Below are 9,765 nucleotides of genomic sequence, written 5' to 3' on the forward strand. Positions count from 1 at the left end.
CCCCTCCCGATCAACAGGACCCCCGTTTCGACCGTAGGAGGTCTGTTTCCTCCGTTTTGCGGTACGCCACACCCCTCCCGATCAACAGGACCCCCGTTACGACCGTAGGAGGTCTGTTTCCTCCGTTTTGTGGTACACCACACCCCTCCCGATCAATAGGACCCCGTTCCGAACTTAGGAGGTCCGTTTCCTCCGTTCTGCGGTACGCCAGGCCTCGTTTCCATCGCCTGTTCCGTCCAAGCCCTCCCGATGAACACAACCACGCATTCTGTTCCGACCCAGCCGGTTGGCTCCCCATGAACACGACGACGACGTTGTTTCTCCATTCTGACCCAGCCATGTACGTATGCGCGAGTAGGCGTTCGAGACCCCGCCCGTATGTACACATACGTGGCCGTATTTTCTTTCTTGCACCCTGGCCGCTGTACGTACGTGTACATGCTACGTGCGCGCCTCTACTACGACACATGCGCGCCTCTACAACGACCAGTATGTACGTACACATTCGCGACCGGAATGACAACGCTACGTACGCTTCGACCAGGTGGGTCCCGACTGTTAGGCACTTCCTTGCGTGCGAAGATGTAGCAGGTGGGTCCTAGCAGTCAGGGGGGCGAATCATTTGTTTGGACGCACTTCCTTGCGTGCGAAGATGTAATTGTTGGGTCCCAGCAGACATGGGGAAACGTTTTTTTCGCTAAATACGGTGGCCCGTCTGGTGGGTCCCCGCTGTCAGGTGGAGGAATAATTATTTTGCGCGTAATAAGGAGGCACTTCCTTGCTGCGACCGTGGACCCAGCTGTCAGCGTCTCCATGTACTGTCCACGTCCGATGGAAGCCATTCCTTGACCACGTTGACCACGCCGCGCCGAGAGCACCAGGGCGGTGGACGACGGCGAGGCCTAGGAAGGGGACGACACGGAGCCGGGAAAGACGCGGCAGTGGATGCCCACGCGTAGAGGAGTATGAGGGTTCACTCGTTCGGCTGCGGTGTGAGGCTGTCGTCGCCGCAGAATAACAGGGGGTGTGGGTGCGTAGAGGGATGGCCTGGCTAGCGGTGGGAGTAGTAGGGGGCGGTGAGGCCTCCGCGGCATCACAGCCGCCCACGGACGATAGGAGCAGGCGGCATGACCGACGCTGCTTTGGGCGGCTGGAGCAAGAAGACCAGAGGTTGAAGAAGCACTACGGCCATTGGATGGACATCGTACGGTCACTGGAGCTAGAATCGTTCATATATTGACTAAAGTTAACAAAGGCCTCCGTCCCAGTCAACTTAGTAGGCCCACAAGTCAGCCTCCCACCAAGGTTGGTCCCAGCTAGCAGGGGGTATTCTTTTTTTTGTGGGTAATAAGGAGGCACTTCCGGTGGGTCCGAGCTGACAGCGGGGGGAACATTTTTTTGCGAAATACGGTGGCCCGTCCTGTGGGTCCCAGCAGTCAGGGGGAAATGTTTTTTTCGCAAAATACTGGTGGCCCGTCTGGTGGGTCCCTGCTGTCAGGTGGAGGAATAATTATTTTCCATGTAATAAGGAGGCACTTCCTTGCGGCTGCCGTGGACCCAGCTGTCAGCCTCTCCACATACAGTACTCTTCCGATGGAAGTCGGTCGTTGACCACATTGACCATGCCGCGCCGAGAGCACCACGGCGGTGGACGATGGAAAGGCCTAGGAAGGGGACGACGGGGAGCCGGGGAAGACGCAACAGTGGAAGCCCGCGCGGAGAGGAGTGCGTGGGTTCACTGGTTCGGCTGCGGTGTGAGGCTGCCGTCGCCGTAGGGCCTGGCCAGCGGTGGGAATAGTAGGGGCGGTGAGGCCTCCGTGGTAGCACAGCCAGCCACGGGAGGCAGGAGCATGCGGCACGACCGGCGCTGCTTTGGGCGGCTGGAGCAAGAACACCAGAGGTTGAAGAAGCACTACGGCCGTTGGATGGCCATCGTACGGTCACTGGAGCTAGAATCGTTCATATTGACTAAAGTTGACAAAGGCCCCCATCCCAGTCAACTTAGTAGGCCCACAAGTCAGCCTCCCACCATGGTGGGTCCCAGCTAGCAGGGGGAGTATTCATTTTTTTGTGCGTAATAAGGAGGCACTTCCGGTGGGTCCGAGCTAACAGCGCGGGGAGCTTTTTCCGCGAAATACGCTGGCCCATCCGGTGGGTCCTAGCAGTCAGGGGGAAATGTTTTTTCCGCGAAATAAGGTGGCCCGCCCGGTGGGTCCCTGCTGTCAGGTGGAGGATTAATTATTTTGCGCGTAATAAGGAGGCACTTCCTTGCGGCCGCCTGGACCCAGCTGTCAGCCTCTCCACGTACAGTACTCTTCCGATGGAAGTCTGTCATTCACCACGTTGACCACGCCGCGCCGAGAGCACCAGGGCGGTGGTCTGGACGACGGCAAGGCCTAGGAAGGGGACGACGTGGATCCGAGGAAGACGCAGCAGTGGTAGCCCGCGCGGAGAGGAGTACGAGGGTTCACTGGTTCGGCTGCGGTGTGAGGCTGCCATCGCCGCAGAATAATAGGGGGTGTGGGTGAGTAGAGAGATGGCCTGGCCAGCGGTGGGAGTAGTACGGGGCGGTGAGGCCTCCGCGGCATCACAGCCGGCCACGGGAGGCAGGAGCACGTGACACGACCGACGCTACTTTGGGCGGCTCAAGCAAGAAGACCAGAGGTTAAAGAAGCACTACAGCCGTTGGATGGACATCGTACGATCACTGCAGCTAGAATCATTTATATTGGCTAAGTTGACAAAGCCCTTGGTACGCGTCAACTTAGTAGGCCCACAGCTCGGATTTGGCAGAGAACATATAGCCCATTTGCGATTTGTAAGAATGTACAACCCATTTTTCAATTCTAATGGAATTTACTACAACCCATTTACGGGTTTGTTAAAAGTACAGCCCAACTTCTAGCTAGGACAACGATTAATAATTTCAAACAACCGCTCAAAACAGAATTCAAAAAAATCCCACATTTTGATGGGATCCGAAATATTTTTATCCGAAATTTCTAGTCAGGCTAAATATAATTTCAAAATAAAGTTGTATCACGTTAAAATCCAATGAAATATTGCACGCGCAACAAGTAATGAAATTAAAATTTCCAAATTCCAAAAATAATATATTTTTCAAACTAATTACGTGTTTGGTGCATAGTAATTGCCCATTTATTATAATTACATCCCATTTATTATTTCTTAAAGTCCATTTTCTTGTTAAGCCTAATGCATACCTCCTAGGAAACTTTGCAGCCCAGCGGGGCGGATAACAAGTTGACTCGGATATTGTGTACAACTGTCGGCCCAGTTGCATTGCTGATGTTGAAAAAAAGGCATGTGTAGTACAGTACAACCTAACATGGTTACTCAGCCCACATTCAGGGATGCCGGAAAGGCCCAAACAAGGCTTCTGTACAACTTTTTGAAGTCACTGAGCACAATTAATAACTTAAGAAAAAAGTTAGATTACAGTGGAACCTAATTAAAAGCTGTCACGAGCAAATAAATAATTCAACGGGCCCCACTTGTGCGTGTGCGTGTGCGTGTGTGTGTGTGTGTGAGAGAGAGAGAGAGAGAGAGACCCATCGGTCGATGCTCATAAATACATCTTTCAGCCATATGCATTGCTGATGCTCAGTAAAAACTTATATAGTTGACACAATCATATAGAACATCATAGCACACTGAACTTGCATACAAAAATTTCACGCAAGCGGCACAATCAGGATGGAAGCAGTGGATCGCTACGGGAAGGGCTATGTTGAAACCAACGAAGTCATACATAATGGTTCATCATCTTTATAAATGACGGGGAAATATCTTGAATGTTGTGCAAAGAAAATAGACAGACAACACAACAAGTTCTGCTAGCACATTAAGTTGACGTATAGCCCTTTCTAAAAAAAGTTCAGGTACAAAGTTAGAATAGGTCACAATCAAATGTACTGGCATATCAGTGCTTCAGACCCATAGCTCGGATTTAACTAGTAATATCTGACAAGATTCAGTTGTTACCTCAAATTAGAGCACATCCAGGCAGCCAGCCCTGCCTCTTCTCCCAAAGAAGTAGTGGCCTCCACCGCGCGATGGAGTAGGCCCTGTGCCATCCATCGTTCCGAGCAACACGGGGAAAGTCTGACGTTGACTCCTGTAATGGACGTCGTCGACGGACCCTGGCACCAGCGGCGGCGGCAGGACTTCGATTGATGGATTGACCACTTCTTTGACATGCACGAACACTCGATACAGGTACATCCCTAACGTGGTCCGCGGCGGCCTTGGTGGCGATGAATAGTACAACCCCGGTTCCTGCACCGGTATCTCAACACCAATCACCTTCGGTATGGTGGACGGCTTCTTCATCCATGCCATAACCGTTAGAGCCCAGCTGTCTAGAGGAACAAACATACTGACGAGCTCACCTCCAAGGTCATTGATAAGCTTGTTCATGTACTCGCTGTTCCAAGCACGTCGAGGCATGCCGTGGAAGGTAAGCTTTGTTAAAAACTCAAGCTCAGAGGGCACCGAGCCCCATCCTGGGTGCCACCGATCAAAGCTCACCAGCGTGCCATCGCAGAACAAACGCCGGGAAGATTCGAACACACGACTACAGTCGAAAGTTGTTCGGAACCTGACGAAGAAATCAGCCGGTGGTGGACAGACTTCGACGAGCAAGTCACTTATTTGGATGCCGTGCGCAATGCCAAGAGCTTTGACAAGGTCGTCCGGCGAGACGGGAGGCCGGTCGCCGTTGATGGTTACCATCAGCACTTTGCCGGCAAACTGGTCGTCAAGCGCCACCATGCCACTGTTGAGCGACAGCACGTAGCGACCGAAGGCAGGACGGACCTCAGGATCTTTGGCTCGGAGATCCGCGTTGACCGGCGACATGATAGTGCGCTTGAGTACAGGGAGTACAGGAGGGGGATTTGGGGGAACCGGAGTAGGAATCGAGATTCCAGAGGTGGGGGAGGGGCGGGAGACTGGGGATGAAAAGGTAGCATGAATTTCGAGCACGTGCCAATATGCTCTTGGCGCGCAAGCGCACGAAAACACCGGTGGCGCCCACATGTCGGCCTAAGAGTCCTTATTCTTTCTTTTTTGGAGAGCCCGGCCTTTTTTCAGGATCTTTTGAGAGCCCGGCCCGAGAGTCATAATTGACCTGTTTCGCATTCGTTACTACTCGGCCCATATTCAACGACACCTCACTGGCCCAAACAAGTGTACATCATCGAAAAGACAATGAGCTCAAATTATATAACTTGAAAAAAGGAGATATACTCTGAACACTGGAGAATGGTGATGCCCTCATTTAGCCCACCAGTAGTTCGAGACAATAAACAGTTCGAAACAACGATATATACAACATTCAAACACTGACTAGTGACTACTACTGACATAAATAGCAAGACATGATAGTTCATAAGAAGTCTTGCTACACCACCAAAAGGTACCCATCTGGAGCGCTCAGACTCTCATGATCCAGACGAGAATGACATTCTAAACAGAAGCAACTATTACATAGAAAGAGTGACATAGACGAGGATGACCAAATGACAAGGAATATGCATAACAAAAGAAAGAACTACCCATCCAGAACCGGCAGCAAAGACAACAAAGTCATTCGAAGAGATGATCCAACACCATCATAATTTGCAGCCCCGCTTCAGCTACCAGTGATCCGGAGACACCAGTACTCCACCCTTTTGATGCAATAGCCCAATTACCTATCAACCTGAAGGCTTGAACCACATCACTTCCTGTCGTAATTGAGACATCCAAGGATCAAAGTTAATCCAGATGCCTTTGTCATTCTCACCTTCTTTTGGCTGCAGGCTGTATCGTTGACAATCAGGGGAGTATGCTCCCGAACTCCTAGGGCTCGCCGTGTAGATACAGTTTTCCATAGCAAACAGAGCCTCTCTGCCATCAAGGTCCTTGCCAACGGTGATCTCCTGGTTAATCGGATAATTGAGTCCGAGAAACAGAGAGTGTGAACCAAGGCTGTTTACCCGCCTCCAACTAAAAAATCCTAAAGGCCCCAACAATCTGGTATCCTACTCATAGACGTAACAGCCACTGTCCGGATACTCACGTATTACACGGTGCTTGTATACAGTGGGGTTTTTGCAATATAAATTTTCCGGCTCATGTGTCCGAATGATCATCAGTCTTTTGTCGTCGTATGATCGAGCAAGGAACCAGTTGTGCTTCCCTGTTTTTGGCAAAGGTATTGTAATTACAAAGGGCAGTAACTATAGGGACACTGCATCATATCAAAAAGGACAGGCATTGTTAATGTAAGATCAGCATTGTTCAGAGTATGAGTAGGATAATGCAAGAAACATCATTGATATGTCCCTGTTGGAACTGGGAGGAAAATACAGGGAAATGTATACTGGGTTCGAAAATATAGAAGTGCCATGCATGGTTATACTCATGTTATCTCGCAATCGATTCTTCACAGGAAACTACCATGTCATGCATGTTATGTAATCATGTTCTGTCCTCACAAACAAATTCTTCAAGGTAACTAACAGACCATGCATTGTTATATACTCGTGTTCTGTGGGCAAAAATTTTGTGAGAATATTATTCTAGCCATTGACTGCTGAAGGGCGAATATAGGTATGTACACATGGTAAGCATTGCAGGATTTCACTACTTCCAAATATAGAGTTCTCCATATGCAGATTTACTTCCCTAATGTATGGTTAGATGAAATCAACAGTGTGGTGCATGTTTCTACATCATGAAAATGAGGAAACTAACATGGCCATTGATACACACTCATATTTAGTAGTAGTATATAGATTACTGTAAAATAAGGATAATATCCATATATTCCTAACCGTTTGATTATTCAGGGTACAAATTGGCTGTAATGACATGGTCACAATCGCATGAATTAACTCATTCAAAATATAGCTGATTTACGGCGTCTCTAATATATTGCCATAGTGCTACTCAAATTCTGCTCAAACAGGGATATGCCAATCAACAAAAAAAGTTCAAACAATGTCATGGCGTCATCATTAACATGAGATGGAAACAACTTACACGCGCCGTCCCAGCAATACGTGGTGCCATCTGCTTTGTCGATCGCGTAGATGATGCCATTGTGTTCAATAGCATCACAGAAGTGTGTATCAGCTTTGACGATGATCCACTGTGAGCCGAGTTGTCTCCAGCTAAAAAAGGCACCGGCGTAAAGATAGGCGAGTCCGCGGCCGAACAAGGCAATTAGCTTGAAGTCTGCGTAATTCGCATGTCGTGTGGGTACTTGGAAGATTACAATCTTCTGCAAAACAAGGTCCGTCCAACTGACGTAGTAATCTAGAGGACTTGGACCGCGATGGTAATACTCTATATAATCCAACGGAGGAAGGATAATCTCATGGGAGGTCTGGAAGTTCACGAGCACCAACTTTTTACCGTCTTCTCTGAAGGCAGCCATCCAGTGGGAGTTCATGCCGACCCAGTACATACCTGCCAAGAAGTTTCGGGCGATGGTGATCGGATTGATGTCGAGGGAAATGATGTACGGCGACACACTACATACCTACAAAGAAGTTTCGGCTAATGGAGATCGGATTCAAGTCGAGGGGCATCATGCACGCCTCCGTATCATGGTGAGCCAATCTCGCAAGACCAGATAGCAGCAAGCAGGGTGTCTTGAAAAGCTTAGGCCTCGCTTCGACGATGGCCGTGTGCATATCCCTCGAGCATGCAGCTAGCCGCAGGGCGGTCAACATATCCATACACGAACAACAGAGATCGAGGATGTCACTGGGGAGATTGCTCCAATCGCGGCTCATATGGATGCTGCGCCGTTCGCGTTCGGCCATGGTGGAGTTTGGAAGGGGGCTTGATTTACGGGGGAGAAGGATGTCGATGCTGGAGCGGCTAGCGAGGGAATAGTGGTACTGGGGGAGGCGAGTGAGGCGATGGTACACGGGGGCACAGTGAGATGGAGACTGAGACGGAGACGGAGAAGGAGATGGAGATGGAGTGGTGCTATGGGAGCGGAGAGGGAGACGAGGCGAGGCGCCAATGTGCTATACAGCGGCGGTCACAGACTGCACAGTGCACAGGGTGAAGCTAACTTTGGTAACCCGAACATGCCGCCTCGCCTGGACTAGTGTTAGGCGCAGGGTGTTGTCACTTCACTGTGAGGACCGGATGAATAGTATTTTGACCATCAAGTGTACCACAGTTGTACTACTACTACTACTAGTAGGAACATGAGTACTCTAGTATTGTATAACGGAAATAGGTCTCCCGTGCTAGCATGTCTGTTCACTTCATCGTTCAGGTATCATCCATATTGCGAGCAGAACCAAATTCTCGTGCATGCCCAATCAACGCCCTACCGCGATGCATGCAGTGGTCGTTCTGGTGCATCAAGGACGGCATGCAGATCGTTCCACACTTGAGAAGAGGAAAAATGGAAAGGTAGAACGTGGCAGCAGAGGAAGAGAACGCTGGCTAACGAGGCTGGGAGGGGATCGAGCAAGAAGTTAATGCTCCACACCTAAAGGTTTTGGGAAAACCTGATTTTCATAAGGTGACTTATACTACTCACCTAAACGGAGGGAGTATTCCTTAACCAGAGAATGTTGTGTCTCCCACTCACACGCTAAAAAAAAGCTACGACACATTTTTTTATCTGTTTGCATAGGTCCCACCTATCAGGAAGGATGGGCACGTACACGAACAGGTACAACTCCTCAGTCTACCCGCATAGCCTTTTCGTTTAGTCTACCTAGCCGTCTAATCAACTGCCTGCATGCCACTTCTCCCATTTACTTCTCCATAGGGAACCGATTCGCCTCGGCTTCTTCACCTCCCCTTCGTCTTCATTTGCATCCAAACCCCACTGCGTTCACATTGTTTTAACCTCTTTAAATAATCATCTACTACTTCAGTTAGACTAGCCATCTAATCCTAATTCCCCAAACCATAGCCCTCCGTTCCAGCGGTTCCAAATGGCGAAAGAGATCGAGATGCAGGTTTTTAGCGTCCAACATGTCCTCGTCGAAGGCTCGATGCACATAGTTGCCACCATCACCGTCCACCCAAGGGTTGTTCGGTAGTGGATCAACAATGTATCCAACTCCCTCAAAAAGGTAGAGACGAGGGTCATCGGTCTCGACGTAGAGTACACGGAGCGTGCCCCTGGGAAGATCCAGCGCGCCCCCGTCCTTCAGCTGTGCCTCGAAGATGATGTTTTGGTGTACCACATCATACACTCTCCCTCCATACCAGGTGAGCTTCACGATTTCTTGTCTCGGGAGGATGTATACTTCTGTGGGGCAGCCATCGAAGGGGACAAACATAAGCTGGAGCCGTACAACCTTGATTTGAAAAGCATCGCTGACCTATAAACCAGAATCAAAATTCCTGTAGAAGATTGTGCTAAACAGACACCATCCCTATTCAACGTAGCAAATTTTGTGCTCGGTACAAATCTTCAGAAGGGTGACGAGACGGTGGCATTAAGGTCGTCTAGATGGGAGAATTATCCCTTGACGTATGAGCGGATAAAATATGCTGCCCTCGATGCCCATGTGAGTTTCGAGATAGCTGCAAGGTCCAAAGAGCTTGTTGCGAAGCCGTCTCCCACAGAGAATGAGAACAACAACAACAACAACAACAACAACAACAACAACAACAACAAGAAGAAGAAGAAGAAGAAAACGCTACACCAGCAGGAGGGCATTATGGATGGATGAACTATTTCCTCTCTTGTAAAAAAACTTATTCCCTCTCGAT

Source organism: Triticum aestivum, chromosome 3B (genome assembly GCF_018294505.1).
Source record: "Triticum aestivum cultivar Chinese Spring chromosome 3B, IWGSC CS RefSeq v2.1, whole genome shotgun sequence".
Lineage (NCBI taxonomy): Eukaryota > Viridiplantae > Streptophyta > Magnoliopsida > Poales > Poaceae > Triticum > Triticum aestivum.